The sequence below is a fragment of the Hyaena hyaena genome, unplaced genomic scaffold (genome assembly GCF_003009895.1).
Source record: "Hyaena hyaena isolate Hyena2069 unplaced genomic scaffold, ASM300989v1 scaffold_387, whole genome shotgun sequence".
Classification (NCBI taxonomy): domain Eukaryota; kingdom Metazoa; phylum Chordata; class Mammalia; order Carnivora; family Hyaenidae; genus Hyaena; species Hyaena hyaena.
This window is the reverse complement of record NW_024081019.1, coordinates 324,219-341,840: the sequence shown is the minus strand read 5'-3', so window position 1 is coordinate 341,840 and position 17,622 is coordinate 324,219. Positions and strand designations below refer to the sequence as shown.

Genomic DNA, 17,622 nt, shown 5'->3' with positions numbered 1-17,622 from the left:
AAATACCACATGGAAATTGAAGGAGACTGAGAAAATTTGTTGTTTTTCCTCCATTGGAATCTTTCAATGGCTTCTTGTTACTTGTGGGGTCAGGTCTACAATTTTGTGTGAGACATTCTAAGCTACCTTTAATTCTTATCATCAACTACTTTTTCCTTTTTTTTGTAAACACTTGATTTCTTTTTTTTTTTTTTTGAGTTTTATTTATTTGTTTTTGAGAGAGAGAGCAAGCGAGTGCTGGGGAGGGGGAGAGGGAGAAGGAGAGAGAATCCCAAGCAGATTCCACACTGTCAGCATAGAGCCTGACCTGGGGCTCAATCCCACAAACCAGGAGATCATGACCTGAGCCAAATTCAAGAGTCAGTGGTTTAGCAAACTGAGCCCCCCAGGTGCCCACATCAACTACCTTTCTATCTGAATTCTTTTAGGGAGAAATAGACTTCCTGGCTGATAGCAATAGAGGCATTTTTATACTTATGCTCGTGCTATTCCACTTTTCTGGAATAACCTCCCTAGTCTTCATACCTATGAAAATCATGTCTTTCCTTTTAGGTCCAATTCGACTCTTAACTTTACCTGCATTCTTTTCTCCCATAGCAGTTGTCATCTTTGAACACACTATATTTATTTCTTTTGTTCATTGTGTTTCTCTCCTTACTAGAATGTGAGCTCCTAGAAGACAGGAATTTTTGTGTGACTTCTTCACTGATTGTCTCACTCTGAGAACTGTGCCTAGCATATCTTTGATATCAAATAGATATACATATATATTTTTTAATAACTTTTTTTATTTTAGAGAGAGAACATGAGTGGGGAAGAGGGGCAGAGGGAGACAGAGAAAGAATCCCAAGCAGGCTTCGCAGTCAATGTGGAGACTGACATGAGGCTCTACCCCATGACCCTGGGATCATGTTTCTATGACCCTAGGTTCACGTCCTGAGCCGAAATCAAGAGCTGGCCGCTCAACCAACTGAGCCACCTAGGTACTGCATGATACTCAGTAGATAATTACTGAATGAGTGATTCTAGCCTTATTAAAACACTTTTCCTGAATGTATGGTAGTCTCTGCTGTATGTGTCTTTCATGGAGAGCATTTGGTTGTAATGCTCTACTCCTTTTCTTATCTAATTCCTGCTTGTGTTATATCCTCTAGGAAACATTCTCTCACTATCTGATTTGATGTTTCTCCTTGTTTTTTTTTTTTTTTTTTAAATTTGTCAAGGTTTGTTAATTTATTTAATTAGAGAGAGCAAGTGGGTGAGGGGCAGAGAGTGAGGGAAAGTGAGTGAGGATCCCAAACAGGCTTCTTGCTGTTAGCAAAAAGCCCCATGTGGGCCTCAAACCCTAGAACACAGATCATGACCTAAGCCAATGTTGGATGTTTAACCGACTGATCCACCCAGATGTCTCTCATTTGTTTCTTTTGGCTTCCTTGCTTACATCCATTATCCATCAGAGTGTGCCTTATACATTCTTGCTTGATTTACATGGCTGTATTTCATTTTGTACCGTAAGTTCTTTGAGGGCAGTGACCAGTGTAAACTGGCTGTCTTTAACATCTAGAATGATGCTTGAATACAGTAAGTGCTAAATAAATATATATTTTTTCAGTAATGAAAGAAGTTAGAGTTTAGTCAGGTCCTTATAAACATACTTTGTTTCCCTAGTGCAAAATAGGCACTTCTAAGAAGTTACGCCATTTTTTTTTTCTGGTTAGCAATTTACTTGTTTAGTCTGTGAACATAATTAGTCAGATTCAGTAGGTAGTCCTGTGTTAACTTTCTAGTAAGTCTAATAAGAATTAGTTTTGAAAGAACAGGCTAATCTCTGCGTTCCTGATGCTTAGAAATTACTACAAAAGATATTTTGTTCTGTCTCCCAGTACAACTTCTGTAATTTCTGCAATTTGCTGTGACAACTTATTTTTGCAGAGTTTTTGCTACTTTGATATCTTTGGAAACTGGCCTTGGCTCCCACATTTTACTTGTCGTCCTTCTCTTAGACACTCTAATTACCATGTCTCTCTCATTAAATAATTGAGCTCTTGATCATCATCAGGGTAATTATGGAAAGCAATAACTGAAAGCCTTTTACATGAACCTCAAATTGCTCCTTAAAAATTGTTTCAAATTTTTCATTCTTGGGAAGTCAACATGGAATGGTGAGTAAAAAAAGTACCTCACCATGAGTCAGGAAATTTATATTCTACATTTGATTCTTCCTGGGTCCCAAATTTTCATATTCAGCATGAGATAAGTATGTCACAGTATATTGGTATGAAACTTTGCCTGAGAAGCACATGGCTGGCTTACTTAGTAGAGCATGTGACTCTTGATCTCTGGGTTGTGAGTTCGAGCCCCGTGTTGGGTGTAGAGATTACTTAAAAGTAAAATCTTTAAAAACAAATAAACAAACAAAAACAACTGTTAGGTAATGAAGCTTTGCCTGAGAGAGAGTCATACAGGAAAAGACAAACAAGGCATAATTATTTTTGAAAATTGCAAAAATAACTCCTCAGCACATATGTGCTAAAAATACACCCGTTGTTTATTTAGTCCCTGACTTAATTCCTGTAAGGGCTTAATACACTAGAAAATCATGGCACAGATTCATGTCTTCTTTCATGTATGAGGGAAGGACTCCAATATTCACTTTTATTTATGGAAAAATTTATTGCCTTAAACTTATTCTTTAGAAAATGTTCTTCTTTTCCTTGGAGAGAATATATTTGCATTCTAGCTTTTTTGGCATGTATATACAGAGGGCTTATTGGCAGGTTGGAGCTACCATCTGCATACTATATCTTTCCACTGTTTTCCACTGGCATTGCTTTATTATTTGATATTTAGAAGGTGTATGGATGGGATATTAGAAAACTGTAAATAAGATTGGAAAAAATTTGGATATATTCTATTATTGATCTCAAAGGTCTTGTTAGTCTATAATTATTAGAAGTTTTTTTCAATGTTTATGTATTTTGAGAAAGAGAGAAAGAGACAGAGTGTGAATGAGGGAGGGGAAGAGAGGGAGACGTAGAATCCAAAGCAGGCTCCAGGCTCCAAGCTGTCAGCAGAGAACCTGGCATGGGGTTCGAACCCATGAGCTGCTAGATCATGACCTGAGCTGAAGTCAGACACTTAGCCAACTGATCCACTCTGGTAACCCTATAATTATTGATTCCTGTATATAATGTTGTGGTCTTTTTGTATTTGTTTAAAAATAAATGTTATAGATAAAGATGAATTTAGAGTGAGTTCTTTTGGAAAATTTCATGTGGATGACATTATTGTGTCTGATGAAATTCACTGTCACATAATTGTTATCCTGAGAGAGTTTATAGCCTGGTCAAAGGTGACAAGGCAGAAATTTAAAAATAATGCTCTAGCATTTTATAGATGCTATTATAAAATTATTATTTAATGGGTATAGTGAAGTAGTCTACTGTATTGGAAAGCCATAAGGTTGTCTTTGGAAGATAATTTTTAAAAAAAGCAGTGGGTATTTGCAAGGTTGATTGTGTCAGTTAGCTTTGCTGTGTAACAAGCCATCTCAAAATTTAGTGTCTTAAAACAACTATTTATTTAGGTCATTATTCTGTGGGTTGTCAGTTGGGCTGGGCTTAGCTGGATGATTCTTCTGCTCTGTGCTTGTGTATTGATCTCATGTAACAAGTTATACAACAAACTTTAGCACTTTAACTTAAATTTATTCTTTCACAGTTTTGGAAGACAGAAGTCCAAAATCAATGTATTAACAGAACTGTTTCTGTCTTCAGGCTTTGAGGGAGAATTTATTCCATGCCTCTCTCCTAGCTTCTGGTAGCTTCTGGCAACCCTTGGTGTTCCTTGGCTTGAAGACTTCTTGCTCCAGGGTTGCCTGGGTGGCTCAGTCAGTTAAGTGGCTAACTTCGGCTCAGATCATGATCTTCTGGTTCATGAGTTCAAGCCCGTGTCGGGCTCTGTGCTGATAGCTCAGATCCTGGAACCTGCTTCAGATTCTGAGTTTCCCTGTCTCTCTGTCCCTCCTTCCCCGCTCTCAGTCTCTCTCTCTCTCTCTCTCTCAAAAATAAATATACGTTAAGAAAAAAAGACTTGATGCTTACAGCTTTGTAATACAGCTTGAAGTCACAGAATTCTGATACCTCCAGCTTTGTTGTTGTTGATTTTTTTTTTCACGATTTCTTTGGCTATTTGGGGTCTTTTCTGGTTCCATACAAATTTTAGGATTGTTTGTTCTAGCTCTGTGAAGAATGCTGGTGTGTTATTTTGATAGGGATTGCATTGAATATGTAGGTTGCTTTGGATGTTATTGACATTTTAATATAGTTTTTGACATATGTTATTGACATTTTCTATAGTTTTCAGTGTATAGATTTTTTACCTCTTTGGTTAGGCTTATTCCTTGGTATTTTGTAGTTTTGGTGCAATTGTAAATGGGATCGATTCCTTGGTTTCTCTTTCTGCTGCTTCATTATTGGTGTATAGAATGGAACCACTTTCTGTACATTGACTTTTTATCCTGTGACTTTGCTGTATTCATGGACCAGTTCTAGCAGTTTTTTGGTAATCTTTTGGATTTTCGACAAAGAATATTATGTTGTCTGCAAAGAGTGAAAGTTTGACTTCCTCCTTGCTGATTTGGATGTCTTTTATTTCTTTGTGTTGTCTGATTGCTGTGGCTAGGACTTCCAACACTATATTGAATAACAGTGGTGAGAATTGACATCCCTGTGGTGTTCCTGACCTTTGGGGGAAAGCTCTTAGTTTTTCCCCATTGAGGATGATATTAGCTGTGGGTCTTTTGTACATGGCCTTTATGATCTTGAAGTATGGCCCTTCTATCCCTACTTTCTTGAGAATTTTTTTTTTTAATCAAGAAAGGATGGTTTGTTTTGCCAAATGCCTTTTCTGTATTTATTGAGTGGATTATGTGGTTCTTATGCTTTCTTTTATTAACGTGACATATATTGATTTGCAGATATTGAACTGCCCCTGTATCCCAGGAATAAATCCCACTTGATTGTGGTGAATAATTCTTTTAATATATTGTTGGATCCAGTTTGCTAGTATTCTGTTGAGATTTTTGCCTTCATGTTCATCAGGGAATTTGGTCTGTAATTCTCCTTTTTAGTGGGGTCTTTGTCCGATTTTGGAATCAAGGTAATGCTGGCTTTGTAGAATGAGTTCGGAGGTTTTCCTTCCATTTCTAAGTTTTGGAACAGCTTCAAAAGGATAGGTGTTAGCTCTTCTTTAAATGTTTGGTAGAATTCCCCTGGAAAGCCGTCTGGCCCTGGACATTTTTTAAGGAGGTTTTTGACCACTAATTTGATTTCTTTACTGGTTATGAGTCTGTTCAAATTTTCTATTTCTTCCTGTTTCAGTTTTGGTAGTTTATATATTCCTAGGAATTTGTCCATTTCTTCCATATTGCCCAATTTGTTGGCATATAATTGTTCATAATAGTTTCTTATTATTGTTTGTATTTCTGTGGTGTTGATTGTGATCTCTCCTCTTTCATTCTTAATTTTATTCATTTGGATCCTTTCCTTTTTCTTTGTGATCAACCTGACTAGTTTTTTTTTAAAATCAGTTTTCTTAATTCTTTCAAAGAACCAGCTCCTGGTTTCATTGATCTCTTCTGTTCTTTTTATTTTGATATCATTGATTTCTGCTCTAATCTTTATTATTTCCCATCTTCTGCTGTTTTTGGGCTTTATTTGCTGGTTTTTTTCCAGGTCTTTTAGGTATAAGGTTAGGTTATATATTTACTTTTCTTCCTTATTTAGGAAGGCCTGGATTGCTATATACTTCCCTCATAGGACTGCCTTTGCTGCATCCCTGAGGTTTTGGGCTGTCATGTTTTCATTTTCATTGGCTTCCATTTACTTTTTGATGTTCTCTTTAATTTCTTATTTAGACCATTCATTCTTTAGAGGATGTTCTTTTTTTTTCTTAAAGAATTTTAAAAAATATTTATTTATTTTTGAGAGAGAGAGAGAGAGAGAGCAAACGGGGGAGGGGCAGAGAGAGGGAGACACAGAATCCAAAGTAGGCTTCAGGCTCTGAGCCATCAGTACAGAGCTGGAGGTGGGGCTTGTGGGGCTTGAACTCATGAACCATGAGATCATCACCTGAGCTGAAGTCAGATGAGGTATGGCTTAACTGACTGAGCCAACCAGGCACCCCAGTAGAGTGTTCTTTAATGTCCAAGCATTTACAGTCTTTCCAAATTTTTTATTGTGGTTGATTTTGAGTTTAATACTGTTGTGGTATGAAAATATGCATGGTACTATCTTCATCTTTTTGTACTTGTTGATGGCTGATTTGTGACCCAATACATGATCTGTTCTGGAGAATGTTCCATGTGCAATCAAGAAGAATGCATATTCTGCTGCTTTAGGATGAAATCTTATGAATATATCTGTTATTGGCACAAGAACAGACATATAGATCCATTGTGAACCAAATAGAGAACCTAGAAATGGACCCCCAAACATATGGCCAACTAATCTTTGACAAAGCAGGAAAGAGTATCCAGTGGGAAAAAGTTTCTTCAGCAAATGCTGTTGAGAAAACTGATCAGCAACATGCAGAAGAATGAACCTGGACCACCTTCTTATACCATACTCAAAAACAAACTCAAAATGGATGGAAGACCTAAATGTAAGACAGGAAGCCACCAAAATCCTAGAGGAACAAGCAGGTAAAAACCTCTTTGACCTTCGGTGCATCAACTTTCTACTTGACATGTCTCTGGAGGCAAGGGAAGCAAGAGCAAAAATGAGCTATTGGGACCACATCAAGATAAAAAGCCTGTGCACAGCAAAGGAAACAATCAGGAAAACTAAAAGGCAACCAACAGAATGGGAGAGGATATTTGCAAGTGACATATCAAATAAAGGGTTAATATCTGAAATCTATAAAGAACTTATCAAACTCAACACCCCAAAAACAAATGATCCAGTGACGAAATGGGCAAAAGGCACAAATATACGCTTTTCCAAACAAGTCATCCAGATGACTAACATGACACATGAAAGAATGCTCAGTATCACTTGTCATCAGGGAAGTACAAATCAAAACCATAATGAGATACCACCTCACACCTGTCAGAATGGCTAAAATGAACAACTCAGGCAACAACAGATGTTGGTGAGGATACAGAGAAAGTGGAACCCTTTTGCACTGTTGCGAATGCAAACTCTTCCTCAAAAATTAAAAATAGAACTACCTAAGACCCAGCAATTATACTACTAGATATTTATGCCAAAGATATGGGTGTGCTGTTTCAAAGGAACACATGCACCCCAAAGTTTATAGCAGCAAAGTATACACACACACACACACATACACACACACCCACATACACACATACATATAATGGAATATTACTCAGTAATCAAAAGAATGAAATCTTGCCATTTGCAACAATGTGGATGTAACTAGAGTGTATTATGCTAAATGAAGTAAGTCAGTCAGAGAAAGACAAATAACATGATTTCACTCATATGTGGAATTTAAGATATAAAACGAACATTAGGGAAGGGAAGCAAACATAATATAAAGAGAGAGAAGGAGACAAACCATAAGAGACTCTTAAATACAGAGAACACACTGGTGGGGTGTGGGTGAGGGGACAGGGCTAAAGGTGTGAGGGGCATTAAGGAAGACACTTGTTGGGATGAGTACTGGGTGCTATATGTAGGGGATGAATCTCTAAATTCTATTCTTGAAATTATTATTATACTATATGTTAACTAACTTACATTTAAATTAAAAAACAAATAAGTAATTTTAAAAGTATTAAAATACCTATAAACAGCACTTGTTGGAAGATGAAGATATTAAAAATAACTATATAAAAAACCCGCTTATTGCTCTGTTTTCTCTCTGCCTGCATTTTATCTGGCCTTCCCTGTGTTTCTCTGTGTCTTCTTTTTGTCTTCTTTAAGGACACACATAATTGGATTATAGCCCACCCTAATCCAAGATGATCTCATCATTCTCTTAGCTAATGCAAGATACATGTCCAGTCCAGATTTATTGAGTGGCAGAATAGACTTTACCACTTGATGAGAGGAGCTATAACATCACATCGTAAGAGTCATTGGCTAGATAGAGGGAGAAAATTTTGGCCATCGTATACCACACTGATAAAGAGAAATGGGGAGGATGGAATAGAGGGTTGAATGGGGATGGGAATGGGAGGGAAAACATATATGGCATAAATATAGAGCTAAAATGTCAGACAAGCCCAGGTTATGTCAGGGTTGATTTTATGTATCATCTTTGTGAGTAGTGTATTGGTTGTGTGTGTGTGTGTGTGTGTGTGTGTATACATACATACATAGTGTTCTTATGTGTGCATTTTATTTGCTGTCCCCCCTCCCCATTTCTGTAATTGGAAAACTTCAAATATATACAAATAAGTAGATCATATAATATGAATTCCATTGTACCTAGTGCTTAACTTCAACAATGATCAAAGTTCTGACATGCGTGCTTTTTCGATGCCTTTGGCTATCCTATTTTTTATTCCTTTTTTTAAGGTAACATTTATTTACATTGGGAGGAATGTACTTTAACTGTACCCTTTTGACAAATGGATATACTTGTGTAACCTATAGCTCACTCAAGTTATAGAACATTTCCATGATCAGAAATATTCTCGTGTCCCTTTTCAGTTAATGATCACCTTCCAGGTAACCACTATTGATACATTTTTTTCATAATGGATTTATGTTGCCTATGCTAGAATTTAATATAAATGACATCACAGTACATAATTTTTATGTTTATTTTGTTCAGCATAATATTTTTCAACATTCATTTTTTGTTGTTGCATGTAACAGTAGTTAATTATTTTTTATTGTTGAGTAGTGTTCCACTCAGTTAATATCCCACAATTTGTTTTTTGCCTTCTCTTGTATAAGCCTTTTTGTGGACATGTATTTTCATTTATCTTCAATAATGAACTAGACGTATAAAATTGCTGCATTAAAGAGTTGGTTTGTGTTTAATCTTATATGAAACTGACAAGCCCCTTGCAAAGTAGTTAAACGATTTTACATCCAATACAGATATATGAGTGTTCTGGTTGCTTCACACCATCTCCAACATTTAGTGCTGTCAGTCTATTTAACATTCTAATGTGTGTGTGGCAGTAGCTAATTGTGATTTCAGTGTGCATTTTCTTGATGAGTAATAATGTTAAGCATCTTTTTCTTAACTTGTTGGCCATTTTTATACTTTGTGAAATATCTGTTCAGGTCTTTTGTCCAGTTAAACAATTTTTGGGGGGTCTTTTTGTCATTTGTTATAATAGGTTTTTATGTGTAGAGAACATAAGTCTTGTCATAAATTTGTTTTGTTAATATATTTCTCCCAGTTTTTGGCTTGTCTATTCATTTTCTTTTTTTTACATGTTTGTTTATTTATTTTGAGAGTGCATGTGGGGGAGGGGCAGAGAGCTATTTGAAGGAGAGAATTCCCAGCAGGCTCCATACTGAGCATGGAGGTTCAATCTCAGGACCTCAAGATCATGACCTAAGCCAAAATCAAGTTTGGATGCTCAACTGACTGATCCACAAGGGGCCTCTAATCTATTCATTTTCTTTTTTTTTTTTAATGTTTTTTATTTATTTCTGAGTGAGAGAGTCAGCATGAAACAGGGAAGGTCAGAGAGAGAGGGAGACACAGAATCTGAAGCAGGCACCAGACTCTGAGCTGTCACCACAGAGCCCAATGAACTCATAGACCGTGAGATTATGACCTGAACCCAAGTCAGATGCCCAATTGACTGAGCCACTCAGGCACCCACTCTATTCTCTTTTCATAGATCTATTTATCCTCATGCTAATACTACACTGTCTTGATTACAGTTGATTTATAGTGTGTCCTGAAGTCATTTTATGAAAGCTTTTCATCTCTACTCTATATGTCTATTTAAGTTTTGCCATTCTAGATTTTTTACATTTCCATAGAAATGTGGAGATCAGCTTGTTAACTTAATTCTTTCTTTCTTGCTTGCTTGTTTACTTTCTTGCTTTTCTTCCTTCCTTCTTTTCTTTCTCTTTCTCTCTCTTTCTTTCTGTCTCTTCCTTTTCTCCCTTCCCTTCCTTCTTCTCCCTTTCTCTCCCCTCCTGTCCCCTCCATTTCCCTCCCCTCCACTGCCCTCCATTTCCCTTCCCTCCCCCACCCCTCTTTCCCTTCCTTCTCCCTTTGTTAGAGAGTGCATTTGAGCTAGCAGGGGAGGGGCAGAGGCAGAAGGAGACAATCTTAAACTGGCTACACATGCAGTGCTGCCTGGTAGCCAGGCTCTGTCTCACAACTGTGAGATCATGACCTGAGCTGAAATCAAGAGTTTCTTTTCTTAACTGACTGAGCCACCCAGGCATTCTCAGCTTGTTATTTTCTTAAAAGAAAAAAAAAAAAAAAAAAAAAAAAAAAACACAGGGGGGATTTAATAGATCATTTTGGTGAGAATGAACCTTTCTTTTTTGAAGCTATGTTGAGTCTTTTAAGATAAATCTTTTTAAAGCATATTTTTGCTCAAGATGCCTTCATTTGTTCCACAGTTGCATAAAGTAATGCTTAAGATCTTCAGGTGGCTTTATTCCCAACAGTTTACTCTTATTTTAGCTACCACATGTTGTATGCAGGCTTCATGTTCTTTCTCATACATAGTCTGAACTTTTCTCCTTTTGTGTTATTATTTTATGTCCTTCATACTCGATATTCTTCATACCTACTCTCCCAAGTTTAAAAGTTTCAAATATTACAAGTATTTATGTTATAATGTCATAAATTACAAACTAACAGAATTTCTAAAATTGTTGTGCAGTTGATATACAATGTTAACATTAGTTTCAGTGTACCAATAAAAAGTTTTAAAAAATAAATTTTCATGGGATGAATCACTTAAAATTTATATAATTTTGTAATTGGAGCACCAAAAAAGTAGGCAAAACAAAACCTACCAAACAAAAAAGAAAAAAATCAAACCATAATAATAATCAAAATAAAATAGGACTTTACTTTTAGATAGGAAGGTGAAGGTAGCTTGAAGGAATTGTTGAGGAGACCAGAGCAAAGTGCACACTGATCTTGAGAACCATAGGAAACACTGTCAGTGTAGAACATGTGTGCAAACTGGGTTGGGAAGGACAGCAGAAGAATGGGGCATTGTGTGCTGTCACTTACTCTGCTTTCCTGTGGCAACCTGGAGGTTCAGAGCATACAGGTAGTCACAAAAATTGGGTATGAACCAACCTCAAGGTTCTAGTTACTCTGTTTTCTTGCTTATAAATCACAGTATGAGTTAATTCAGGTTTCAGAAAACAATCATTGAAGAATAAGCTATATTCCAGAGGCTCCTGGGTGGCTCAGTTGGTTAAGTGTCCAAGTCTTGGTTGCAGCTCAGGTCATGATTTCAAGCCCTTGTCAGGCTCAGTGCTGCTTGTGCAGAGCCTGCTTGTGATTCTCTTTCTCCCTTTCTGCCCCTCCCCCGCTCTGGTTTGCATGTACTCTCTCCTCAAAATAAATAAATGCCTAAAAAAAACATAAGCTGTATTCCAGTGTTCAGCTTCAGTTTCAATTTCCACCAATGAAATTGCCCTGATCCTCATGGCTAGAAATGACATTGCTACTTTTGAATACTAAAGTACTTTATAATTCTCTTTTGGCACTTACATCTTTCATGCCATATTATACTTATCAGGGAGCGTGTTTTATTCCTTTATCGGGCTGCAATTTTTTTGAACTAATTTCTGGTTTCAATTAATTTGTGCATGCTCTATAGCACCTCACATGGTATCCTGCATATAATAGGTGTTTGAAGATGTTTGATGAATGAGTGATGAGTATAAATGAAATGCAATAGAAAAATGAGAGGTGAATAAATAAGAAAGAGAGTAGAATAAAATTGTGTGCTCCCTTCTTTTGTTTTCTCTTTCGGTGTTAGTTTGGTAGAGGCACTAAAGAATCTAAAGCTGGTTTAATCATAAGAGTAATTATGATTTGAGGTATCTCCAACATGAAAATTCTCTTTTGTTTATGACATACTTGTTTTCACAAAAACTAATGAGAGAGCCACATCTCTGTTAGTTTCTGTAGATATTCATTAATCTGCTTTATAACTCAGATGATTTTTAACAATTGGCAATTCTCATCAAAAGAGATTTTAATTTTCTTCTAAATGTACGAAGTCAGAACCTGCTGACAATAGCAACTTGTAAATGGTATCAGATGTGCCCTTGCTATAGAATGCCAACCAGGTGTGTCAGCTAATTTCATCTCAACATGAGGAAATAACTATAATCATTTCACATTTAACTTTATAGATTAAAGGCAAATATAATTTACATGGCATTTTGTGTAGAATTGGTCTCTTTTCCTACTTTATTTTCTATATATTTTTTTTTTTTTTTGAGAACGAGAGCACTTGTGTGCATGCATGTGTGCAAGTGTGGGAGGGGCAGAGGGAGAGGAAGAGAAAGAAAATCTCAAGCAGGCTCCACACCCAGCACAGAGCTGGACTTGGGGCTTGATCTCACAATCTGAGCCGAAATCAAGATGCTTAACTGATTGAACCACGCTGCCATCCCTGTTTTTCATATTTGATTATTTAACACTTAGATATTATGCTTAGAAAAATAATGAAATGAACCCCCTTCTGTGGTTTATTTAACACACAATTCTGTTAAATATAAAATCACTCTGTTCTTTAGCATTTTATATGTGCTGAATGCATAGTCTACTCTAAAAAACTCATTTGTATGAATTATCATTTTCTATGTGATAGTGGAATGCTTCTGATTTGAAGTCAGAAAGCCTGCAGCTTTCTGCTCCTCTGCTGCTCTGCTTATTATCTCCAGGTAGCCATGATCTATTATTTTCTCTTCTCTGGGTTTCATTCTTTTTGTTTGTTTGTTGGAAAGTAGAGGCAGTGATTTTTCCTCATGAGGCTATTGGGGGGGTTAACTGAGATAATGTGGTCATACCTCCTAAATACGTTTTGATCTATCCCCTTCTCTCCATTTCCATCATTTTTTCCTGGGCTACCATTTTCCTTACCTGAACTTAATATATTAACTCCACTCAGAGTGGTTTCTCCATACTGCAGTCAGACAAAGAAGAGATCTTTGTCAAAGATGAATCATTCCTCACTCCTATACTTAAAAACCTTTTGTGATTTGCCATTGCTTGAGGATAAAAATGCACAATTTTTAACAAAGTTCACAAGGCCTATATGATTTAACTCTGTAATTTCTTGGCCCCATTTTACCTAATCTTCCTCTGAACTTTCTTTGTTCCAGTCACTATGGACTTCTTTGTTTCACTGACTGTTTAATACATCTCCTTGTCTTGGAAATATGTAAACCTGCGAGAGGGACAGGCTTGAGTTGGAGGGGAGGAGTCAGGAATTCAGTTGTAGCCACGTTCAACTTCAGCTGTTGGTTGGCCTTCCAAGTGGAGATATCAAGTAAGCTGCTGGATGTACACAGCTAGACTTAGAGATCTTTCTGTTTGGAGATATAAACATGGGGGCTGGCACAAAAAGGGTATTTAAAGTAGTAAGACTGAATCAGTTCACCAAAGCCAGAGTCTGCCTTTTTTTGTTTTTGTTTTTTCCATGTCCCAGGATCTACTTGTAGGTCAGGATCCAGCTTCTGTGCCTTCTACCTTTGTTTAGCTTCCACATGCGTAGTAACAGCACTGTCTTCCTACTGTGCCATAGTGCCTGCAATGTTATATCGCAGTTGATATATTCAGATATATATATCTTTGTATGTACTTTACATTGGTTGCCAGTGTTTTCCTAAATTTGTCTGTCTTTTATTCTTTTTCACCCTATTTTTTTAAAGCATATAACAAGTTTAAAAATTTTTGTTGTTTAATTTAGTGATCCTTTGCTTTGTAGTTTCCTCCATTGCTTTCTTGCAGCAAAAGGTCTTTCCATCCCAAGGGCAGATAAATATTTTTGTAGTTTCATATTTTAAAATTTAACTTTTAAAATCCATCTGGAATTTTGGTTGAATGTATTGTTAAGGCAGGGATCTGTTTACTGAGTGATGAAACAATTACTTTCAGATTCCTGAGCAAACTCTGTTGTTTATTTTCATGCCCCATTGCTAAATACACAGAATTATTATGTATCCTAGGAATATAACATCTTTGACCCTGGTTCTTCGTAAAATACATTATTTTGGTGGCTTGGGTTAGCTGATGTGCTTCAAGGACCAGTAATAATGTGGAGACCTTAGTTTTGATGATGTTAACTCTATAAAGACACAAGTAGTAATGTTCTGTCATTCACAGAACCTTACAAATTAACTCAAATGGATAATATTGTTAAACAAAATGTTCTTTAAGTACAAAGATTAAAACATATCTTGACTGTGTTTTTCTTTTTTCTCTTTATACTTAAATTTGGCTTAGCTTTAGGAATGACATATATTTTAAAATTTGCCCTTTGAATTAAGATACCAAGTGATGACATTACTTATTTATTAAGTAGTACTGTAGGCCAGAGTCAAAGTGCCTGCCCCATCATAGGTGTTTTAGACAGAAATTCCACTCATTTATTTTAGAATTTTTAGAGCTTATTCTCATTCCTGTGGAATAAACTGTGCAGTGTTACATGGATTTATCTGAAGTCTAAATTTCTGTTATTGTATCTAACTTATATGTGATGATTCAGTTGTGACTGAAGAAAAAAGTAAATTGCTTTGAATTTTGTGATTTATTGTTAAGACATTCTGGTGACCATTGTTAAATTCTTCCAATGAGGGGAAGACCCTAGCTCCTCCCTTTTGTATTTGGACAGGTTGAATAGTAGTAATGATTTTTTTCTTTTTCGAGTCTGAAGAAAGACATATATGCACTATTATTCAAACTCTTTCTATCTGTACCCAAAAAGTTAAGAGGTTTAGATACATTTTTAGATAAATCTCGTGTGTCTCAATTGTGGATATTTGCTGTCTAAAACAGTGGAACAAAACTGATTCAATAATAAGTTATTCAGTTCAAAGACCAAATAAATTTCGATGCTGAGGGATACTTGTGTTGGATCATCTAGGTTTTATATATTATGGACCACTTGAAGGGTAAAGATAAAATGGAAAGACTGTTTTGGGTTAAAAAAAAACTGATGATCTCCACATTCTCTGAGAAGCTAGCCCAAAGATCTTTAGTGTTCTAGAGTTCCCTGAGACTCATTGAGTTTCCAGACCTCAGTGGGGTTGGGGAATGGAGAATACACCACAGTCATAAAACAGAGGGGACAGAAAGTTGCCTTGTTGAAATGGACTCCTCAGGCCTGGAAGTTAAGATTTCTTTGGCCACTAGGTGGCTTCAGCTGCCTGCAAAGAAAGGGTACAGCTCAGAGGTACTAAGGGGTTGCTTTTCACACATTTTATTCTAGGAAAATAATTTATTGGGGGGAGTACTTATTTTCTGACCTAGATTGACGGAACTAGTTCATAAAACTTAAAGATTTTTGAGGATCATCTAGTCTCACTTTCTAATTTTAGAGATAACATTTAGGAAGACTTCTCTAAGTTGACTCTGCTATATTGGGGCAGAGTCAGAGTTAGAACCCAACTCTTAGTCTAATTTTTTAGCTGTTGAATCAGTGATATCAACTTATTTTTTGTTTCTCTGAAGTCATACCAGAGGACTGTGTAGCGCTGACCGTGTTTGAGTTAAGTCCTGGAGAAAGTACATATGGCAATGTTGTGTCTAGAGGGGAGGTAAATGTGGAGTCAGGTACGATAAGTGAGGGGGATTAAGGAGTGCGCTTGCTGAAATGAGCACCAGGTATTGTATGGAAGTGTTGAATCAGTTTAGTATACACCTGAAAAGTAATATTACACTGTATATTGGGGCGCCTGGGTGGCTTAGTCGGTTAAGCGTCTGACTTTCGCTTAGGTCATGATCTCACGGTTCGTGGGTTCGGGCCCCGCATCGGGCTCTGTGCTGACTGCCAGCTCGGAGCCTGGAGCCTGTTTCAGAGTCTGTGACTCCCTCTCTCTCTGGCCCTCCCCTGCTCACACTGTCTCTCTCTCTCTCTCTCCTAGAAATAAATAAAAAACATTTAAAAAAATATTACACTGTATATTATCTTACTGGAATTTAAATAAAACCTTAAAAAAATGTTAGTTCTAAGCAGCAAGAACCTGAAGAAGTAGAGGTAAAATTCAAGCACTTTTTGACTTGTGTGTCAAATATAAGAACTGGATATACATACATAGTATTTAAACTTTTCAAAAAAGTAATGAAAAGAATGTTGTGTTGAAGGTAGGTGGTAAAGTGGATGCTGGTGGCCACTTGATAGGAAAGATAGTATCTACTCACAACCAAGTTAAGCTTTTAGATTAATGAGCTGACCAGTTGCCATGATCCAAAATTGAGGAGTTTTAGATTTCTTACTCACTCTGAATAAGGCTTAGACCTGTATATACCTTATATCTCTTTTTTCCAGATGAATAGCAACATTTTTTTCAAGTTGTTTTTCTCTCAAAGTTTCTGTTAATTCTCATTAATATTTAATCTTTAGAACAGGGTTAGGAATCTTTTTTTCTAAATAAAAGACCACTAGAAAACATAACAAATGAAAATCAGACAAATTCCTTAAATAATCACCTCAAGATGACTTATGAAAATGTTGACTTCTTTTTTTTTCTGAGTAAGCTAGGGAAGAAGCAAATAGTGTTCATTTCAATGAAATTATTTTAATAGCAAGTTCAGGAAAACTTAGAACTTTTGAAAATGTGTGCTAAGTTTATCTTTAATTTATATGTTGGGGCTAATGTCTAGAGTAAAAAAGAGGGACCCCTGGGTGGCTCAGTCTCTTGGACGACGGACTCCTGGTTTTGGCTCAGATCATGATCTCATGGCTTTGTGAGACAGACCCCCTGTGCTTTCAGCACAGAGCTTTCTTGGGGTTCTCTCTCTCTCTCTCTCTCTCTCTCTTTCTCTCTCCCTCTCTCTCAAAGTAAAGATTTTTTTTTTTAATGTTTTATTTATTTCTGAGAGAGAGAGAGACAGCGTGAGCAGGGGAGGGTCAGAGAGAGAGGGAGTCACAGACTGAAATAGGCTCCAGGCTCTGAGCTGGCAGTCAGCACAGAGCGCGACGCGGGGCTCGAACCCACGAACCGCGAGATCATGACCTAAGCGAAAGTCGGACGCATAACCGACTAAGCCACCCAGGCGCCCCTCTCAAAGTAAAGATTTAAAGTAAAATAAAATAAGTGGCATCATACATTAAAAAAAAAAAAAAGAAAAAGATAAGGTAGCCTAGGGAAGAAGGAAGAGTGAAAGAATGGGGAGGAAAAGAGATAATCAGAATTTGAAGAGTGGTAGAGAAAGAGCCATGAAATGAGGAAATGGGATCTTCTTTCTCAGAGTGAAGAGCAAGAGTGACTGTGGCTGCTTGAGTAGCAGTGTGTGTAAGGGATGCCATGGTGGGGAGCCCTGGGCAAAGTGCAAACACAGGTCCCCAAGGTAGAGAGAGGGAAAAGGAAAAGATCAAGGAGTTCAGTTCATTTCTATTCAAAGTCTTGGAGGCCTTACTTCACTAACGTTTTTCATCATTTGCTGGAGTGTCCTGTCTTTGCTCCT

General features: G+C 36.9%; 1 protein-coding gene across 2 annotated transcripts in view; it reads left to right on the top strand.

The window, feature by feature from the left end:
* BBS9 (Bardet-Biedl syndrome 9) overlaps window positions 1–17,622 on the top strand; it is a 454,413-nt gene that overhangs the window by 166,552 nt on the left and 270,239 nt on the right. The gene's annotated exons all lie outside the window — the stretch shown is intronic.